The sequence below is a fragment of the Osmerus eperlanus genome, chromosome 13, assembly GCF_963692335.1.
Source record: "Osmerus eperlanus chromosome 13, fOsmEpe2.1, whole genome shotgun sequence".
In the NCBI taxonomy this organism is placed as follows: domain Eukaryota; kingdom Metazoa; phylum Chordata; class Actinopteri; order Osmeriformes; family Osmeridae; genus Osmerus; species Osmerus eperlanus.
The window spans coordinates 3,116,595-3,139,751 of NC_085030.1; the positions used below are offsets into that span (position 1 = coordinate 3,116,595).

The following is a 23,157-nucleotide window of genomic DNA, read 5'->3' on the forward strand; positions in this document are numbered from 1 at the left end:
TAGTATTTGTAAGTGTAAATGAGCAGCAACAAATGTATGCTTTTTAATATATGCAATCTTCATAAATAATAAGTATGCATATACAGAAATATCAGATGTAACATTTAAGTACACCCATGGAAATTCTCCAAATGTTTTTGAAGTTTGAAATTAGTTTAAAAAATAGCTTTGGAGCTTATATAATATATATATTTTTTTAAATACATCCCCAGAAATTGTCTGGCAGGAGCAGACAAATGTATTTTTGCTGTCACCCATCGCTGGAGCTCACTTCTTAGAGGCACTCCCCTGGTACCACCAAGACACAGCGACACTCATACTCAAAGATATGCAGCCCTCCCTAAATCCCTCCTCCCCCCTCCCAAACCCATCCTTATATTGACCCCTTCCTCACCCACCGTCACCTTCACGCCTTCACTCCAACCCAGCAGGGGCAGGTTGTATTAAAGAGCACAGATGTAGTGTTTGTTGGTTAGTTTAAGGAAACCCTCTACCCTCTCCATCTCTCTCTCTCTCATGTCTGGAGCCTGATGCTGCGGCACCACTGAGGGAGATGGATGGCCTTTCTCTGCTTCTGTTCCCTTCATCTCTTTTTTCCTCTCATTGCTTTTTCCCTCAAGTTGCTCTATCTTTTTCATGCTCTATTGCTATCCCCCTCTCTCTCATTCTCTCGCTCTCCCTCCATCCTTCTCTCTCTTGCCACAGAGGCCTTATCTGGCGGTGCATTTTAGTGTATGTGCTGTGAATACTAAGTTGTTGCTGTGCCAGAGTGTGTAATTATCTGGCCTGCTGAGCTGTCATGCTCCGCCAGCCCTCCCTGGCCAGGCCCCAAACACACACACTTAGGCCTACACACACTGCAGAGGTGGTCAGTCTAGGTGGGCTTATCCCAAGCCCAAAACAAACTCTAACCCCATACCCAGCCATCTACTTCTCTTCTGACTGAAGCATTGACAAATATAATTTCATTTAGGATTTACACTGCCAGGGGGTGATTGACTGTTTTTTGGGTTTTTTTCCCCATTGTTCCTTAAGTTCTCCGAATAGGGTATGTAACATTGGTTGGGCTGAAAATGGCCCGGGTGCTGTTCTATGCCCCCTGATACATCCAGTGAAATTTTCCCGGGAAAAAACTCTAGGTTTTGTCCTTTTATGGTATGCTCATGAATATACAGTTGAGCTGCGCGCTGATTGGTTGGTTTACAACGAGTGAAGCTGCGTAGCAAAGACGCAACACGGCCAACAGCACTCACTGAAACAACGAAGGTGGAGACTTGAAATAAAAACAAACAAATCTATTGTGTCTACACAACACTGTTTTCAACAGATTGACTAGATATCATTTGAAATGATTACGTTAGTTGTTTCCACTTCTGTTGTCGAAGCAAACAGGATGGCCTTAGGTGGGTAACGTTAGCACTACAGCTTAGCAAACAAACTATCGTGACTCAACTCAGCTTCAGTTAGCTCTAGCTATCTTGCTGAAAAATAGATCTGGACAAACATGCATCTTGAATTGTAGATTTACATGACAACACAGGTTATTTATTTGAATGAAACACAGTCAGGAACATGAAATAACGTTAGCCCCATTGCCAATAAACTAGGCTAAATCATCACAAATTCTATATGCTCTTGCGTTAGCAAGCTAAACTAGTTTACATGCCTACAGTCTAGGTGTTTTCGCTATCTAGCTGTTCTTGCATTCCTTGCAAATCAGCGTTAATAAATATGGATATTCCCATAGATAAACATCAGTCATGCCTGTCTAGTGTCTTGTTGTTTGGGAAGATGGTGAAAAGTGTCAGGATACCCGGTACAGCATGGAACACTGCATTTACGGCGCTCCATTTTCAATATCTTGAAAACTTATAAACTTTCTTATTTGTAATTCCTGTGGCAATACAGAGCAGCGCGCAGCTAGCAAAATAAGTGTCGGAGATCTACGCAACCTCCGTTTATGTTCCTGGACTAGGCGTGACAAAGTTGATGCTGCAACTTGTGACAACAAGTTGCACTGTTTCAAAAGCTAGCGTTTCAAAATAGTAGTGAGAAGTGACATTTTGATAGGAAAGAGGTTTCAATGGACTTTGAGGTTCACTGTATGTCTTTTACACACCAAACTATAATATTTCAACTATGACAAGGTAAAATCGGTTGGCCCTTTAAAGTGGTGGCTAAACTGACTTGACGACCATTAGCATTTTTTTTCAATGTTCAATCTCCTAAGAAGTGAGTGCAATGGCTCCTATTCTGTGACAATGTTGACAGACAAGGGTCTACATTTTGCTGCCGCTTTTTACTATCACCATGTCTCACGCCCACGCCAGGCTTCCCAGTCATACTAATATTACGCTAACTCTATCCCAAGTACTGATCACCATCATCTGTTCCTCATCAGCAATCAGCACTAAAGCACACAACTCTCAGTCACTCATCATCTAGCCTTTAACGTGGTAACAGATTCCTTACCTGCTCAACTCATATTAGTGGTTCTGCTTTAAGCTTTAATTATCTTGTGTCTTCTACATTTCTCCCCAGTGATGTCTTTGTGCCTGTGCCCAATGATTTACAAGTACCTCCTAGCTCTCCGTATTCATTGGAAGGTGTGCGCAAGGTGTTGAGCAAGAAGAAACGCAAATGCTCCACCAGTTATCATTCATTACCTATTTTAGTGCCATACAACCATTTGTTCAATAAACTACCGTATTGTACGGAAAATAGGCCGCATTTTATATAAGCCGCATCCCACTAGTGATGTTATGCTCGATACCGTGCTCACGAAGCGGTATTGACCTTTCGAAACAATTTGTACCGACACAAACGTGTCGGGCGTGGCGTCACACAAGCAGCTGAGACAAAGTGTTTTATTCAAACGCTTCAAAAGACATCAGAAATCACTAATATTCGTAGGTTATACAGAGGATACATAGGCCTATTTACGGCCGCTATAGAATATATTCATTGACAGAGCCAGAGATACAGATAGATTGCCAGAGCTAGATAGACACAGAGATAGATAAAGATGTGAGAGAGTAGGTGTACACAAGCACATACATCTTTCTCTAGTTTTACCTTCAAATGTGGCCTTTCCCAGTTTCAAAAGCTTGTTCCAAAACCTGAGCCTGTGTCTACATTATCAAACAATAAGTTATTAATTTAGCATATACTTCCTCTAAAACGAGGTCCCCGAGACTCGAACTCGCAAGATCAGTCTATAAGGCAGAGCTCTTACCACAAGGCCATACGGAACCTAACCATATTTGAGAATATTGCTATAAGAACCGGAACAAAAATATTATGAATGTAAAATAGCAGACGTTACGTTGTTTATAATACAACAAGATATATGCTAACATATTTTTGACACTAACAAATCGACACATTTGTCACATAACTTTTATTTATCAAGTTGTCAATGACGATTGTGAGACTGACGTCTCGAGGACTTCACATCACTTGATTCTTTCCATTGCTCGATACAGTCGCCATACCATAATTTGACCAGCAGATGCCCCTATGGAGAAGATGTATCGAACGCTTCCAAAAAGCGATACTTTTTCGACACAATTGTGTCAAATAGCTTGTTTCTTCGGAAAGCTTTGTTTCCCCCATCACAACATCCCACCATAATGGGAACTTTGTGTTTGTAAATCTGAGTCTACTAGGCAGCACTTGAATATAGGCCGACAATATAGGCCATAAACACTTTACATCGGACAGCTTTGATAGCCATCTAAGTAGACAACATTCACAACCAGGGTGAACACTCAAATTATCTAAACTACAGACCATAGCTTTACACATATCAGAACGAACACAACAATAGAACTCAGAATAATGATTATCTAACTAAGCTAATGCCCTTAATAGGCCGTAAGGTGAACCCTGTTATCGTTTCAACCCGCTCCACAGTCTGGCATCTACACAATCTTTAAATCATAAAAAAGAACGAGTCCTGCTAAGCTACCAAAAAAAGTTTGTCGCTGAAATTCCAGTCGATTGTCGATGCGTCTGTTTTATGCAGAACTAATTTCTTCAGAGCGTAATAGGATTTTGGTGGCACGGTTCGACACGTGATCCTTCTACACCAATAAGGTAGCTGCTTTTTGTCAACATGGATGGATATGGTTGTCAAATAGAGGATGGGACCTTGCACGTTACAGTGTTTCCTATGTTTATTTTGCCGTGGCGGCCCGCCACGACTAAATTTCTGCCACCATGGTATCAGAAATAGGGCTGTACAAAATTTTAGGACGTCTATGTGATTGTTAGAGTGCATGTCGGAGAATAGCATGGATACGCGCTTCACACCGCAGTTGAGATTGTGCGTCTTTGAGAAGTCGTATAGCTAACTTGTCAGTTAATTTAAGCCTGTTATTGTATTAGTCTATATTCTTGCTAATTTAAATTAAGTTAACTGGTGATCTTCTTTGTTTGTATTATTCCCCTGCTAGCTAAATTGCACGTCTGTTGATTCGATAGCGATTGCTGCCTTTGCTTACGTTTGTATTTTCGGTGCATTACTATGCAGAAGTAGTTTTAATTAATAAATAGTGGGTTTATTGTTATTATTTGCTACAGAATGCTTAGCCTATCAAGCTCAAATGAAGCAGACAGTGTACATGCTTTCGAGTACCTTAATCGATAGGCTAGGCTACTGACCAACGTCAATTATTAATACGTCAATTAATAATTGGCAACATTTATGCCATTTAGAACATACTTTGAGTGGAAGGTCTCTAAGTAGCCTAACCTTATTGCTTTAGGGGAAATAGTACGAAAATATGTGCAATATTACATTAGTTATTAAACTAGGCTATTACATTAACCTGGGGGGGGGGGGGGACAGACAGACTTATGTCGTTGTTGTAACATTCATTCATTCATTCTTCCACAAATGAAAACACTGATCATCCATAAAAACAATTGTAATGAAAAATATGAAATATGATATATAAAACTGTACAAAACAGAATAAGGAATAACAGATTCAGGACACTCAGTCCTCACTGTCAGTGTCAGGACAGTTATCTTCCAGATCCTCAGTTTCTTTTGTGTTGGCACAATTACAACAACGACATAGGTCTGTGCAACACAGTCCTGCAGAAAAACATGAACATCTGCCTGTCTCACACGCACTTTTGCAGTCGCAGTGTATCACATGCAAAACACTGTCAGGGGCCGAATTTCTGTTACGTGCAAGGTCCCATCCTCTATTTGCCAAACATATCCATCCATGTTGACAAAAAGCAGCTACCTTATTGGTGTAGAACGTGTCGAACCGTGCCACCAAAATCCTATTACGCTCTGAAGAAACTAGTTCTGCATAAACCTTAGACGCAACGATAATCGACTGGAATTTCAGCGACAAACTTTTTTTTGGTAGCTTGGCACGAATCGTTCTTTTTTATGAGCTAAAGATTGTGTAGATGCCAGACTGTGGAGCAGGAATCATTTTCTAAAAGACTTTTCGTGGTTCACCTTGCAGCCTATAACTTTGTAGCTTTTCAGCTTGCCGCAGGGCATTCTGGGTACCAAGAGCATTGTCGCTACAATACCATGCAATGCACGAGTATAGGCGATCTTACAGCATTGTGTAACACACTTCGGTTGTGGATAGTATGTCCAGAAATAAAGCCAAGTCACTCATTTAGTGGCAAAATCCATTGTTACGTCTACAAAATTATTTTAGATACAGTATGAGTTTAGCTAGCTTGCAAATCCTGATGATAGCCTACTGTAGCAAACCTTTCTATGTTCAACGGATGCTGATGTAAGCATTACGGGAAGTCAGTGAGGGCTGTTCGAATGGCGATGTCAAGACGAAGTGGGAAAATACAAGTTGTGAAAAGAGACCGCGTCCGTGTCTTATTGTCCACAAGACTATATAAAATTATATCTAAAACAAACCTACAAAGAGCTTGGTTACACTACCAAAGTTGAATTAGCCAATGTCGTTAGCGATGCTAGCTAACGATAGTTTGCTAGCTGTATATAACATTTCACTGGGTCTTGCAGCTGTTTGATTTACAAAAATTATTATGAAATGTTATGATCTACTAGCCATTTGCCTACATTAGCAAGTCACTGTATTTCCAAGCCCTGATAGTGTAACTGAGACGACACAGTAAATAATTACTCTTCCAAGTAATAAGCTCCCATAGAGATCTTCGAAGTCACTTTTTTGTTCTAAAACTGTATAGGGGGCGCTGCTGAGCAAGCATGGAGTAGTACATGTGTTTGTGTAGCTTTGCAGGAAACTACGGTCAAATTATTACTTTCAGAGGTAGTGATGGGAAGTTCGGATCATTTTACTGATTCGGTTCTTTGAATCTCGTTCAGTAAAATGAACGAATCTTTTTTCGAGTCATTTGTTCATTTCAACGGGGGGGGGGGGCTATCCGTCCACTGCAAACACGTATCATATTCCCATGTAGGTTAGTGCATGACATGTGCACCAGCAGATACTATTTTAAAAGAAATTCCTGCATTAAGATAATGTATCATGACAGTTTGTATGATTTGGTCATTTCTTATCACACTAGCATTTAATTATCACGGCAAACAATTACACTGCACTAAACTGTAAGTGTAAATGTAAAGTGAAAATAACAAAACCAGTCAGTATGATGACTGGAGCGAATATCATTCACGTCTTACTAAAACAGCGGCCACGCGAAAGGGAATGAGGAAACTGTTTCCTCTACTAAAAAATATAATGCAGGTCACGTGAAAAAAGGATCCAAAGACTCGTAGAAAGACCGAGTCGGGAAATGAACGAATCGTTAGTTTCCTCCAGTACAGAGCCTATGCAGGTCACGTGAAAAATTATCCAAAGACTCGTAGAAAGACCGAGTCGGGAAATGAACAAATCGTTCGTTTCCTCTAGCTACCACTACAGAGACTATGCAGGTCACGTGAAAAATTATCCAAAGACTCGTAGAAAGACCGAGTCGGTAAATGAACGAATCGTTCCCTCTAGCGTTTCCTTTAGCTACCACTACAGAGCCTATGCAGGTCACGTGAAAAATGATCCAAATACTCGTACCCGAAGACCGAGTCGGGAAATGAACGAATCAATTCTGTTTACTTGGACGAGCCTATGCAACAGTCCCGATGCACGGCCACGAGAAAATGAACGAATAACTCTTTGAGAGGACTCGTTACTCCCGAGTCCTTGTAAGGATTCGTTCAAAATGAACGAATCGTTCACGAACGACACATCACTAGAGGTAACCACTTTAACCCTCGTGCTGCCTTCGGGTCACATGACCCAAAGGTTCATAACGAACCATCGTTGTGTTTACCCAATTTTACCCAATACAAAAACAAATAAAAATAATTTTCTTTTAACCTTCGCAATGTGGGGGGTCTGAGACAGCCCAACGGTTAAAAGAAAATGCTTCACTTTGTTTTTGTATGCGGTAAAGTTGTCGCAATACGACGGTGGGTCACAATGACTGATGGGTCAGAACGACCCGAAGATAACACAAGGGTTAAACAGCACTCTAAAGAAAGACATTTTGCTTTGTGCAACTGTTATACGCGCAAAATGTCAAACAAACCTGACAAAACACGACAAACTATGGAAGCAAATCGTTACCAAAATTCAAATGCAAATGCATTTCCAGAAACGCATTTGCATTTTAAGAATGTGGCTGCATTATTTGACTCATAAATTAAATTAGTAATTAATCATCCTATTTGCATTTTAATTTTCTTCTTCAAGAGTGCTCAATCTTTCACTTAATTAAAATTAAAAAGAAATAGACATTTGAGATTTAATTTTCAAAACATGCCCCAGCAAATAGATACCAAAATTCAATTTGAAATGTAAAATTTGAAAATTAAAATGCATTTCCAGAAATGCATTTTCATTTTAAGAATGTGGCTGCAAAATCCTGACCACAATTCAAATTCAAATGCATTTCCAGAAATGCATTTTCAAGAACGTGGCTGCAAAATCGTGCCCACAATTCAAATTCAAATGCATTTCCAGAAATGCATTTTCATTTTAAGAACGTGGCTGCAAAATCGTGACCACAATTCAAATTCAAATGCATTTCCAGAAATGCATTTTCATTTTAAGAACGTGGCTGTAAAATCGTGACCACAATTCAAATTCAAATGCATTTGCAGAAATGCAAAATGAACGAAAAAGCATTCTGAGCGGCGCAGCAGAGTGACGTCAGTAGCCGCTCTTCTTCAGCTCCCTGCTGACCGAGCTACCCATCTTGTTCGGTAGGGAGCGGTGTGCACATCTGCATTGCAATTACATTGCAAATGTGCCGGGAAATTGATTGAATTGCCGGGTCTTTAGAGGACGCATCACAGACTGAGCAACTTGATGTCAAACAATGACTAAAACAGTGGCAGAGCTACTATTAATGTGTAAATCTGTGACGGCAGAGTATGCAGCCAAGCTCTCTATGACTTGTTCTACTCGGTCACGGGCATCAGACTCAGATATATTATTAGATTCTACCTGTTCAGCTAATTCTAACAGTGTTTGCACAATTTGAGGGAGCGCCATGGTCTGTGATGCGTCCTCTAAAGCAGCGGTCCCCAACCTTTTTTGCGCCACGGACCGCTTTCATGTAAGACATATTTTCACGGACCGGCAGAACGGACTGGGAGGAAAGATAGGCCCTGGACAGCTGCGCTGCTAATGCATGTACATTCTGGGTTTGATCCTAGTTAGTGACTTCCACACCTAATGCGATCGCGCGGAGCGCGCGAGAAAAATAGTTTAGCTGATTTGAGCAAATTTTTTTTTTTGAGTTTTATGTAAAATAAACAGCCGTTTTTTCAATTGACCCATCTTTAAGTTTCTTAGCCTGGTTTTCCATCGTTATATTGTTACTATCTAGCTTTCGATGTGTCAGTCCCACTGTTGTGTGTGACTATAAGCTACGACAGTGACACCCGAAGTGCGTTCCTTATATCCAGTTCAGGCCTATTCCATAATTTTGTTTGATTGCTGTCACGGCAGAAAATCCTGCTTGATGTTGGAAATGGAAGCAGTATAGCCTTCATCCAAAACACCGATAGAGTTGTTGTCTCAAACAGGCTTCATTGAGTGGTAACTGTCACTTGTCATGTGTCAAGAGGAAGAGACGCGCATGATACCGTTCAATAAAGCCCACAAACTTGCTAAAAAATGAGTAAACACACGTCTTTGCAGAGCTTTTTTGCTCAGGGGAAAAGGCCCGCGGAGAAGGAGAGAATCAGGTCATTTTTCAGAATAAAACGTCTTTAAGACTCTGATAATCAATTAAAAGGAAATAATGTTATTAATTCTTTTTTGTGTGGCCCGGTACAAAATGACCCACGGACCGGTACCGGTCCGCGGACCGGTGGGCACCGGTTGGGGAACGCTGCTCTAAAGACCCGGCAATTCAATCAATTTCCCGGCACATTTGCAATGTAATGCAATGCAGATGTGCACACCGCTCCCTACCGAACAAGATGGGTAGCTCGGTCAGCAGGGAGCTGAAGAAGAGCGGCTACTGACGTCACTCTGCTGCGCCGCTCAGAATGCTTTTTCGTTCATTTTGCATTTCTGCAAATGCATTTGAATTTGAATTGTGGTCACGATTTTACAGCCACGTTCTTAAAATGAAAATGCATTTCTGGAAATGCATTTGAATTTGAATTGTGGTCACGATTTTGCAGCCACGTTCTTAAAATGAAAATGCATTTCTGGAAATGCATTTGAATTTGAATTGTGGTCAGGATTTTGCAGCCACATTCTTAAAATGAAAATGCATTTCTGGAAATGCATTTTAATTTTCAAATTTTACATTTCAAATTGAATTTTGGTATCTATTTGCTGGGGCATGTTTTGAAAATTAAATCTCAAATGTCTATTTCTTTTTCATTTTAATTAAGTGAAAGATTGAGCACTCTTGAAGAAGAAAATTAAAATGCAAATAGGATGATTGATTACTAATTTCATTTATGAGTCAAATAATGCAGCCACATTCTTAAAATGCAAATGCATTTCTGGAAATGCATTTGCATTTGAATTTTGGTAACGATTTGCTTCCATAACAAACAACCATATCTGCGTTGAAGCCGTCTTCAACTAGTCAGACCACATGCGAAAAACAGACGGCGGAAGAAGGCACCCCGCTATGCCTCTTGATTTTGAAAGATTTAAACGTGAGCTACGCGAAGACCTAGTTAGTTCAATGAAAAAGGAGGTTCGATCTGTACTCGAAAGCGAACTGGGATATTTCAAATCGGAAGTTTTGGCTCTAAAATCAGGTTTGGTGGAATTCCAAAACACAACGAACTCAGAAATAGCTGTGCTACGCAGCACGCTAGCTAGCACAGAGCACAGTCTGTCCACTTGTACTGATGATGTGACTACACTGCAAAGCGATTAAATCAAAATGTATTTGTATAGCCCTTTTTACACGCAAGCATGTCACAGAGGGCCATACGCCCATAGAACTGCCCCTCAACCAACCTAAACCCTCAAGGAAGACAAGGAAAAACTCCCAGAAAAACTCACTGCAGGAGAAAAAATTGAAGAAACCTTGGGAGGAGCAATTCAGTGAGGGATCCCCTCCTCCAGAGACGGTTGGAAAAGATTTCTTTGTCAGAGCTGGCAGATACCCTTCAAAATAAATGTGAAGATTTAGAAGGGAAGTCGCAGAGAAATTAATTAATTAATATTAATAATAGCACTTGAGGCCCCTGGGCTATGGACTTTTTATTTTATTTTTTTGAGGCCCCCCACACGCTAATCGTGCAATCGCACGAGTTGCTTGTGTTGTTATTTACATTCCGTTGCACGGTTTAGGCTGAAATTCAGTTTTTGTGGTAAAAAGTGCCTTGTGTCAACGAAGGGAACTCAGTGCTAGCCTACGTCACAACGTCAGCACACGTTAGCAACGACGCATGGATACAACGTGCATTGCTGTTGCACAGCAAGTATCGTATCGTGCCGTGGTGTACTAGCAGCATTATTACATTTAGTCATTTATACATTTAAGCAATTCAAGACTTGCATGTACAGTAAGTAATGTCATAATAAATTATGTATTTAAACTCAAGCTTGTGTGTTGCGTCGCTGTATTCAATGCCACAGCCTAAACTTTGTCAAAAGAAATGTTAATTTCTGGCGCATTCAAACAATCCCCTCAGTGAAGTTTGGCTAGCAACAGCAGCTAGGCTAGCTTGCTCGTAGCACAATTCAGCTTCTCCACGCAGAGCTCTAGACTGAGACCAAAAAGTCGCGTTTGAGGGCATATTTTCAGTTAGCAGATGGTACCGTTTGAATCGCGATTCCGTCTGAAAAATACTGCCGGTGACAACGTTGTTAGAATAGCTTGTGGGGGTTCAGCTTGTTTCATATTAAATGGACCCATCTGCAACCCACGCAAGCAAGCACACCCTACAAATTGTACCCTCTCTAGTTTTTGTTACATTTTGTTACATTTTGTTTAGATAAGGGGGAGGGGGGGCCTCCCCTGCCTCCACATACAACACCAGATGCCACTGTAGAGCCGAGTAATGACATCGCGAATACGGACGTTTATCATCATTATTATTTTGTATTATTATTAAGAGGCCCCTGATTGGTCGAGGCCCCGGGCTTAAACCCAGGTAAGCCCGTGCATTAAGGCGCCACTGGGAATACCTGAATCTCCTGGCAGTTGTTCCACTTAAGCGATTTCAGCTTTGCTCAAAGATGCGTTCAACCTGGAAAAAGCGCACCTGGTCGACAGATCGCACCGACCACTACAGCCAGCCCCACAAGGAGGAGAACCAGCCTGGACGTTCAGAGTGCGTCTTCACCACTACAAGGACTGCAACGATATCCTGCGCCTAGCAAGAACCAAACAGAGGATGAGGGTTGACGGCATGACCATCTCTGTCTACCCAGATTTCACTGCGAGAGTGGCCAAAGCGCGAGCGGCATTTAACAACGTTAGACGAATGTTAAAGGATGTGCCAGGAGTCATGTTTGGAATTCTTTTCCCAGCCCGGCTCCGCATTACATTCAACGGGACCGAGTCGTTTTTCACGGATCCTGAAGCTGCCCGTACATATGTTTCTCAGAACATTGTTCACAATCAAGACGGAGTCAATTTATTTTAAGTGTTCACTTAAAATACTGAATTTCTTCACAAAGTAGCGGTGCACCCTGCGCCACAACTCTCATCAGCTGGAATATAAAGGGAATGAACCACCCAATTAAACGCACCCGTGTCTTCTCGCACTTAAAATCCCTAGGCCCAGATATAATTTTCTTACAGGAGACACATCTCTTTGCTACGGAACGTTCTAAATTAGAAACAGGCTGGGTTGATCAAATATTCTGCTCTAACTATGAGGCCAGAGCCAGAGGGGTGTCAATTTTGATTAAAAGTGGGACCCCTTTTGTCCCATCTCAAGTTATTGTAACACTTGAATGTATATGGTAGGTGCTGGGCCTTTGTTAAGGCAAACAGTTCAGACAGGAGGTAGGCTTGTATAAATATAAAAAAAGCGTTTTATTTAATTACATGATTCGCTAAATACCGCACAACAACATGCACCAGTGCCTTCGCTTCAAACAAACGTACAACAAAATTAAGGCAAGACTAAAGCAGCGGCTTGCACCAGCATTCTGCAAACAGACATACATAGACATCATTAACATAACAAAACCCAAAACAGTTACATTTCATCAGGCTACCCTAGACGCAAAGTTCAACAGCACTCACCCTCAATATCAATCAGCAAACATTTGCCTCCACTCGCGTGCTGCCGACCGTCTGTAATTGCCCGTGCCTCCCATTAAGTGGCCCACTCCCGACTCGCGCAGGTAGTGCCCCTTTTATCTGTGTCCCACCCGACACCTGGCCACACACGCGTCCGGCCACATTATCTCTGATACAAATGGGCGATACATCAGTCTCAGGGAAACTGTTTGGCACTCCCATTATCCTAGCCAACGTATACGGTCCAAACTGGGACAATCCACAGTTTTTCTCACGCCTTATAGCCAAGTTACCAGATACTCACAGTATTGAGAGGTGATTTCAATTGCGTTCTTGACCCCGTTTTGGATAGGTCCAGGGCCGGGACCCAAATCAATATTTCCAAGTCTGGGGAGGTACTTCTGTCTTTTCTGAATGATTACAGGACCCTTGGAGAAGCTCTAACCCCACAACCAGACAATATTCCTTTTACTCTCCAGTTCACAATTAGGCATATTAAGGTCTAACTGTAGAGGGCATTGATCTGATATAATGATACTGTGATATTTTGAATGTTTGACAAAAGAAAGAGACCTATCATCAACAAGAAAAAAAACAATTCTTGAGTAATTCTTGAGTACAATTCTTGTACTCAAGAATTGTTTTTTTTCTTGTTGATCGTCATCGTCATCGTTCTCAGCCACTCCCTCTGTTCGCTGATTCGCTGGTAGAAAATCAACATGAAAAATCTGACTTACGTACCTCATGGCCAGACCTATGTACAGAAGCAAAAATAAAATTGAGCGGAAGTATGTAGGAGGGCAGAGCCAGGCTACCTATGTTGATGATATGGAATTGAAATGGGAAGCATGAACCACTAGTCTATGAATTGAATATGATTTCTTCACATCAGGAAGATTTCTGGGAAAGCAAAGAGAAGACACCCCAAGGGGTGTCTGGGGGGGGGGGGAATATGAGGGGGGGGGGGATATACAAAACAAATGCCAAGACACAAGAATAGAGAATGGCATTAGGAACATTCAATATCTTGAACATGCCAAGCCACAGGTGCATGATAGAGCATGTTGACAGGTAGTCCCGTTGCACTGACACATGGTGTCAATATTTGCTTTGTAAGATGGTTCAAAGGAAGAAAAAAAAAAAGCTGTCAGTGTTTTGTCATTTGAAATTGGATTTTTTCGATTTACATTTCATGAATACACCAGCGCTTGAGAGGCAGTTCAGCATAAGAGTCTTATTACCAGCTGATTATGCTTTCTGTGGGAGTATTTGGAGTCAGGTGGCTGAGCGGTTAGGAAATCAGGCTAGTAATCTGAAGGTTGCCAGTTCGATTCCCGGCCATGCCACATGACATTGTGTCCTTGGGCAAGTAACTTCACCCTACTTGCCTCTACTTGTCCCTGTATTTACTGTAAGTCGCTCTGGATAAGAGCGTCTGCTAAATGTAAAATGTAATGTATTTTCATTTCTAGAAATGAAAATATAAACAATGTGAATACGGGAACATATTAAAATAAGTGTTTATTTATTGTTGCATTAAAGATAGACGTTTTATGTTGATGTAGGCTACTCCTTCAATAATGATGTCAATGCTATATTAAACCCAGTCACCCCACCCATTTCTTAAGTGGGTGTGTTTGTTTGTCTGTGCTGAGGCTCTGTGTAGGCTCATTACAAATGTGTAATCCATTGCACATGTTTAAAGGGGATCTAAATGAACCACAATCATCTGATAATTGCAATTTTGTTTACTCAAAATTACAGTGTACTGCGAGTCACACTGGGGATTGAAAAGCAATCCCAAAGTCTCAAGAGTCACACAAGTTGAAAAGCAATCCCAACATGTTGGTCCATGTTTCATAGCTGTGTACTGTACATCACTCAATTTTGAATATGTTTTAGGCACTTGAAAGCTATTACATAATAACATTACTATACAAAAGATAAAGTGAGGTAACATTTTCACCATGCATTATCGAGATAACATGGTGTTGCTGCTATTGGTTTTCAATTCTATCTTTTAATTATGAGATTTACAAACACAGCTGCCCTGGGCAGTTTGAACACTGTTACACATTAACTACACCACAATCAGACAGGCCATTCAATTAGTTATGCGTACCAAAAATATAATTTACTTAAACATAAACATTACACACTATACTCAGAGAATGCGTAAGTGGCTGGCACACCTGTTTGTAATATACATATGTATTTTATGCACACCTTCTGGTCAATGATTTAATGATCCTGCTACTTTGCGTGCCTGTTTTGTATCCTGGATCCCTTTGATATGGACTACCTATCCATGTGTTAGGGAAGGAAAGATCATCTTAGTCTAAAGTTAAGCTGCACTGATCCATTAAATATGTCGTAAATGGATTGGAACACATGCACAAGGTCTGAGCTTCTTTGTTCCTTGTTTGTGGGTTTTGTATCTGCTTTAGTACATGATGCCCGATGAGTTGTTCCACTACACCAGTATCTACCCTCCATTCTGTCCCTAATTTTTAAACTAGACTGTTCCATCATTGATCCCCCCCCCCCTCCCTCTTACCAAAGAACTAACTGATAGCTACCTTGTTTGTTTCTCTGCGTATCAACACAGTTCCATCAAGAATGTGAAGCTGCACAATGTGTTGGATGGTTAGTGTTACAACTGAACAGCGGCACTAGTTCATGCATAACCATTGGGGAACTCACCCTCACTGTTACTTTAATTGTTATTTGTTCCTCAACTGTCTCAAAAACTACTTTCTTCGATCTGAAGATACCTCAAACTTGAAGTGGCACAAAGCACGCTGGAGAATTAAGTTCATGACACACTGCTTTGTGGTCGAACTGTAGCTGAGTAAACCACTTGTGTTCAAAACTGATACTTGAAATTAGCAGCCCTGGCTTCAAACCCCTTCAAAAGCCTGATCAAATGTATCTACTGTAAAATAATTGCATCGTAAGTGTTCTCTACACATTCTCTAAATCAACGCTCCAAATGTTGGAGTAAGTCAGGCTTTAACACAGTGTCATTCAGGGCCTTTAGAGAGGGGTAAGGTCACTGAGACCAGATGACAGAGATCTAATCAAATACAGGTTACAGTGACACCAGACAGACATATTTATCAGTTTAATTAGTGTCTGCATAGTGTATAGCTCCCTCACATACAGACAAAGCATTGATGTGAATGTAAACATGTAATGGAAGTAGCTGTGGAGGATGTGTATAGTCTATAATAAATCTGCTGATGAGGGAGGTATTTAGCACAATAGAGGAGGTTGCTCTTCCTCAATCCGTGTATCATTCGTTCTTTCATTTTTCAATTGATAAACCAAAAACCAAAACCCCCAAATTATTCGTTTTTCCGTTATTCAATTGAGAAACGAAAAACGAGAAACGAAAAACGATTGTTTTTCTTGTTATTCAATTGAGAAACCAAAATCCAAAAACCAAATCCAAAAACGGGGCACTGACCGAAAATGATTTAGAAATTGTGTTTTTGGTGACCCGGAAGTTGTTACTAAAGAATATATTGTGCTTATTAAAGTTATGTATTGTGCTTATTAAAGTTATGAACTTAGAAGTGTGCTCAGGCTTAAACATAGGGTCTCACACTGAGTGTGGGAAGCAGGCTGTTCTTTGTGTCTCTATCTTTTCATTTTCAGAAACAACCTTGAAACCGGGTGGAGACGGCACCCGAGCAGGTGGGACGCGTAGGCAAGAACAACTCCCTGATGCACGAGAGAACAAGCTCAACCCTTTTTTAATACTTGTGTTTCAATTGCACTGTATAAATATATGCTGGGGAGGGACAGATAGCCAGTTGGACTTCGTGAACCAGCCCAAACTCTGTTGCGGGTAGGGAAACTTAGACAACTCCAGAGCTCTGTACTTGTTGATTTCCAACTGCTGCATTAAAGCTGATATTATCGGACCTCTACGACTCCAGACCACTCTTTCTAGAACACAGATTTGTGTCATTGGATACCATCATTACATATTGGAATAGACACATAGATATATGAATCCTTCAACTGGTGACCCCGACGCTGAAAAGAGGGAGTCCAGAGGGTTCCGGCCCGACCGACGGATCGGGGGAGAGTCCCATACACCGGTGCGAGGAGACAGACGTAATCGTCAGAGGCCTCAACATAAAAAAAGGTAAGCAGACACCTGTTAATTCAAAGTACTGCTATTCGGAACTGAGAACCAAATTTAGACGATTACTATGTTTCATCGTACCTAGTCAAACTAACAGTGGTGGGAAATCAACCGTTTTTGTGTTTTGTCTTTGTCCAAGGGGAGGTTAGAGTCCACTCCAGGGGTTAGAGTCCCTAAACTCGTTGTCTTTGTCCAAGGGGAGGTTAGAGTCCTCTCCAGGGGTTAGAGTCCCTAAACTCGTTGTCTTTGTCCAAGGGGAGGTTAGAGTCCTCTCCAGGGGTTAGAGTCCCTAAACTCGGTGTCTTTGTCCAAGGGGAGGTTAGAGTCCTGTCCAGGGGTTAGAGTCCCTAAACTCGTTGTCTTTGTCCAAGGGGAGGTTAGAGTCCTCTCCAGGGGTTAGAGTCCCTAAACTCGTTGTCCTTGTCCAAGGGGAGGTTAGAGTCCTCTCCAGGGGTTAGAGTCCCTAAACTCGTTGTCTTTGTCCAAGGGGAGGTTAGAGTCCTCTCCAGGGGTTAGAGTCCCTAAACTCGTTGTCTTTGTCCAAGGGGAGGTTAGAGTCCTCTCCAGGGGTTAGAGTCCCTAAACTCGTTGTCTTTGTCCAAGGGGAGGTTAGAGTCCTCTCCAGGGGTTAGAGTCCCTAAACTCGTTGTCTTTGTCCAAGGGGAGGTTAGAGTCCTCTCCAGGGGTTAGAGTCCCTAAACTCGTTGTCTTTGTCCAAGGGGAGGTTAGAGTCCTCTCCAGGGGTTGGAATCCCTGAACACTGTCTATTTGTGTGGAGTCAGATTGAGTTTAATAAAAATAGAGAGGAGTGTGGTGTGTCTTTTCTTTGTCCTCTCCGGTACAATAGGGTTACAGTCCCTGAAAAAGTAATATTTGTGTGGAATCGGGTTGAGTTGAACGGTATATTAAACAGATCTGTCGTTCTTTATAAATAAATAAATAAATCCACTAGGTGTCCTCCAATGACCATAATTGCCTTCAGTGCAAAGCCTAACAAGTTGTCAAATTGTGAGATCACTCACTTTTATCAATCTCGTGCTTTTTTCTTTGACCAAGAAGTTACAGAAATCCCGAGGAGAGTTGGAGAAAGGTGGGGGCTAAAAGAGTCCAGTTACGTTGAGATCTTACAAAGGTGATCCCAGTGGGTATACCCCTGGTTTATGAATTGGTTCTAATACAATTGGAAGAGTTATACTAGAGCAAAATTAAGTGAATAGACGGTAAACGCTAAACAGCTGTGTTGGTCAAAGAATGGTTTGGGGAAATGTATGTGAAAAATTATGAGGAAGCAATTGGAAAGTTACATAAAGGATTGGTTTAGAGAGGATCATGGAAGGTTATGAAATAAAACAAGAACGTTTTGTGGATGTGAAGAGATGATTGGTTTAAACACTGATGTTTTGAAGAGGAAACTATGAATATACTTTGAAGGTATATGGGATAACATTTTAAGTCAAAATAGTAAAATCTAGGGTTTTTAAGAGTTTTGATAAAGGTATTAGATATCATTTGGTTAAAAATGAGAAAGAGAAAATAACTAAATGTACTTTTATTTGGAGTTTAATTGTAATTTGGTTTTAAGTTTTATTTGAGAGTTTTATCAAAGCCTGGCATACTGTTTGGGATAAACAGTTAGGCTGTGATAATGTTGTATTATGAAGAGGGTTATTATAACATTCAGTTCTGAAATAATTTGGGAAGACTGATCAAGTCTGATAAATTGTGGTTATGATGGTTTGAGCTAATTGGCTCGTTTTGAACTGCAGCAAAACGAGTTATGAAGTTCTACCTATCTGACCTTTATAGAAAATATAGTTGGGAAAAATGTTTGGTTAATAGCTACATTAAGAACATTATTTGGTTTATATTTCATTTAAGAAGCATACGGATTCTGGTTTGGCATAATGAAAATTGCTTTGATCATATCTTTGATAAAAAGAGCTGTGATTTGGTAAAATAGAGAATCTAAAACAATATTGGTCTTAAACTTAACTGTTTTAAAAGACAGAAAAGGTTTTTTGAAGTGAAAGAAATTAGACTACCAGTTGATTTTCTAAAGAAGGGAACAAAGAAACAGATTGTCATTTCTAGGCATGACTAATAGGAGTTGAATATCAAATGATGATGTATTGTCTTATTAGATGCTGTTACATGTGTTTGCTCAACAATAAGAAAACTGAAGGGTCAATACTGCCTGGTAATTATAGATATGTTTACAGTGGATTGAAATCTTTCCCAGTCCTGTACCAGATGCATTAACAACATTTGAATAGAATTATGGAAGATCATAATTCCACAACTTAAACCTAATGCTCACGAGAAAAGAGATGTCTTCTGCTAAATTCTGTTCCAGGTGAAGCAGTAAACAAAAGAGTGGAGGAGTCAAACGAGGAAATTGGGTATTGATTAAAGTTATCAATGAAAGGAGGGATCTTTTGAAAACTTTAAAATATCCTGTCTTATTTCTGGTTTTTCTATTTGTTTCGAATTTAGTTTATTTTATTACAATTCTAAAAGCTTGGCTAAAGTTGTATGTATGTGGTGAAGGGGGCCTGTGAGCATGCCCGAGCAAGAACAACTCCCTGATGCACGAGAGAACAAGCTCAACCCTTTTTTAATACTTGTGTTTCAATTGCACTGTATAAATATATGCTGGGGAGGGACAGATAGCCAGTTGGACTTCGTGAACCAGCCCAAACTCTGTTGCGGGTAGGGAAACTTAGACAACTCCAGAGCTCTGTACTTGTTGATTTCCAACTGCTGCATTAAAGCTGATATTATCGGACCTCTGCGACTCCAGACCACTCTTTCTAGAACACAGATTTGTGTCATTGGATACCATCATTACATATTGGAATAGACACATAGATATATGAATCCTTCATTACTCATACGCCCGTTGGCTGCGTGCAGTTTGCAGTGTAACCAGAGCGAGAAACCATGGAAACGAGCGTCCACCAGAAAACTCAAGGAAGAATGTAGATAGATCCCAAACTTGAAATGGAATGTTTTCACTTTCACCAGACTATTACATGCTGGACAGCAAAATTATGGTATGTGTAATGAAGTGCAGCTCAAGCTAGATGACTATCTCATTCACATACAGGCTCAAATTCAGAATCTCTGTACTGTTTTTAGCTACTAAGTTCCCACAAATTATCGAAGAATATAGCAATCTATATAATAATATAGCTGCAAGCAGCAATGGGCTGGCCAAGCAGGTCAGATGACCCAGAAGAAACTTTCAACATTCTCAAAAGAGGGTTCTGAGTACACACAGAAAGTTTGGTGTTAATCCATCAAAGATAAGCTGAGATACAACTTTCTGTTTGGTGGCTCTGCTGCCGTTTTCGATTGGCTGTACCGGACAAACAGTTTCGAAAATCTAAAATCATTTTGATAGAGTGAGGTAAAGTTTGATAGTGTAACAGATAACCAGTGATATGACAGGCTTGTTGGCTTTGGCTGGATTCGAACCCCTTACGTTGCCCTTGCCAGGACACCAACTTATCCTAGTGAGCTATTCTCAGTGCTGGAAATTACTGTGTTCAGTTACTGTGTAAAAATATAAGCAGTTTTTCGTGTGGCAAGTGGTTGCCAGATTTGGCCCAAGTTTAAACAGCTGCAATTCAGTCTTATTTTGACATGTCACGGTGATTGTGGTCTGAAGATAATCTGTGCCAAATTTCGTGAATATTGGATACATTTTGTAGGAGTAGGGAAAAAACGTTTTATTCATTCAAAAGGCGGCCGCATCAATTCAGCTGGTATCACAATTTAACATGTGTCAGACACGGGATCGCCCCCTAGCGGTTAGATGACACAACCTTTTGTGGAACAGGGTCCCGAGCACCTGTACCAAGTTTGATGTCAATTCAGCAAACATTTCCTGAGATATGATCTCACTTCCTGTTTTGGCGGCTCCATCGCCGACGTTGATCAGCTTTACCGGAAAAACAGTTTTGAAAATCAAAAACCATGTGAAACGTTTGTGAGGCTTGATCTGAAGATAAATGGTGCCACATTTTTGCTTATTGCAGCGCCACCTAGAGGTGAAATGGCATGACCTATTTTGGACCTCTTTAGAAGAGAGTCCCTAGTCCCTATACCAAATTTGGTGTCAATGCAGTAAAGAGGTGCTGAGATATGACCTTACTTCTTTTATGGTGGCTTGGTTGACGACTTTGATTGGCTGTTCCAGTCAAAAGGTTTAGAAAATCAAAAAAACATGTCATGTCTTTTGTGAGGCTTGGTCTGAAGATGATCTGTGCAAAATTTGGTGAAGATTGGACAACTTTATAGGAGAGGTAGCGAAAAAACGTTACATTCATTCAAAATGGCGGCCACATCAATTCGGCTGGTATCACAACTTAACATGTGTCAGACACGGGATCTACTAAGATATCACGAGACAAATGAATCACTTAAATAAGACAAACAAATCACCAGTTATTGGTCAACTCACAATCCTGCCTATTGTAGTGCCCCCTAGATGTCACTGATGACACTACCTGTCTCAGACCTCTGAATAAGAGGGTCCCGAGTCCATACACCAAGTTTGGAGTCAATGCATCAAAGATTGGCTAAGATATGAACTCACTTCCCTTTTTCCGGATCAGTTGCTCAATTTGATTGGCTGTAACTCACAAACGGTTGCGAAAATCAAAATGCCATGTGATGTCTTTTGTGAGGCTTGGTCTGAAGATGATCTGTGCCAAATTTGGTGAAGATTGGACAAACTTTATAGGAGAGGTAGCGAAAAAACTTTATATTCATTCATTCAAAATGGCGGCCACATTAATTCGGCCACATCAATGTGATTGGCTGTAACTAACAAACGGTTGCGAAAATCAAAACGCCATGGGATAACTTGGCGTTTTGAGGCTTGGTCTAAAGATCATCTGTGGCAGTTTTGAAGAGGATTTGACAAGAATTGTAGGAGGAGTACCCTTACAAAAAAAAGTATTTTAAAGTATACTATAAGTTTACTAAAAAATGGATAGTACACTTTTAGTTCACTTTTGATACACTTTTAAGTATGCTTTGAAAATAGTTCACTTTTGATATACTTATAAGAAGTATACTTAGAAAATAGTTCACTTTTGATATACTTTTAAGAAGTATACTTAGAAACAAAAAATGGTATACATTTCTTCTGGAGTAGGATGTAGGCATTGTTTTCTTTTATTATACAGCAAAAACAGTCAAAATACTTTAAAAGTACATTACAAGTTACATTTTTTAGATCCATCTTGTATATTCTAATTATTCATGTCTAGGAAAATATATTATGCATTGCACGTTGAATCTTTTTTGTTACTGAAGCTGTAACCTTAACTACGGCCAAAACATTTTGAAGCCCTATACTCTTATACGATACTAATAATTATCAATTAGAGTATTAATGGAAAAAACAAAAAAACGACTTGAGAAAGAAGCAGACAGAAGGGTTGCATTATGCATTTGAAGGTTATACTGTCAAACTGACTGAAGAACGAAATAACAACGTGAAAAAGATAGCGTGGCTCATTGGCTGGTCAATTCCCATGATGCAAGGCGGTAAATAGTGTTAAAATTTGCTGATAAATTTGCAGTTTGTTCGAAATACAAATGTAACTTCATGAATTTCGTTTTTTTATTGTGTCTATTTAGAATGTAGTGTTTTGTTGCATGGTAATTGTCATTGTTGTGCTGGTTTACAATTGTAACCATGAGTTAAATGACTGTTAGGTTTGATAAGAAGAGCTAGATTAAAGCAAAATGAGGCCATACACAGGAATTAGCTTCTTTCAGCTAATAATAAGTATCACTTGGCAAGGGCCCCAGTTCTCGTCAAGTGATGCAAGATTGGTGGTGTTGGAGGGGCCCCTAAACATGTAAATATTATAGTAAATCATAGTAAATGGACACTTATTAAGTTTACTTCTTGAAGTACTTATATTAATTAAAAGTGCACTTGAAAGTATTCCAAAGTATATTTTGAAGTACTTTAGGAAGTATACTTCATGAACTGAAAGTGCATTACACAGGTGACTTTAGAGTATTCAAATGTATACTTTGAAGTACTTTAGGAAGTATACTTCATAAACTAAAAGTGCACTACACTGGCTACTTTAGAGTATTCAAATGTATACTTTGAAGTACTTTAGGAAGTATACTTCATAAACTAAAAGTGCACTACACTGGCTACTTTACAGTATTCAAAAGTAAACTTCAAATACACTAAGTGTACTTTAAAGTGTACTAAATGACCTAAAAAGTGGGCCAATTCAGTTTACTTAG

The 23,157-nt window shown here is 40.2% G+C and overlaps 2 protein-coding genes across 3 annotated transcripts in view; both read right to left on the reverse strand.

The window, feature by feature from the left end:
- The window catches only part of gcna (germ cell nuclear acidic peptidase), a 387,394-nt gene that overhangs the window by 327,848 nt on the left and 36,389 nt on the right, over positions 1 to 23,157 (reverse strand). The window lies entirely within an intron of this gene.
- frmpd3 (FERM and PDZ domain containing 3) overlaps positions 1 to 23,157 on the reverse strand; it is a 300,032-nt gene that overhangs the window by 199,301 nt on the left and 77,574 nt on the right. The window lies entirely within an intron of this gene.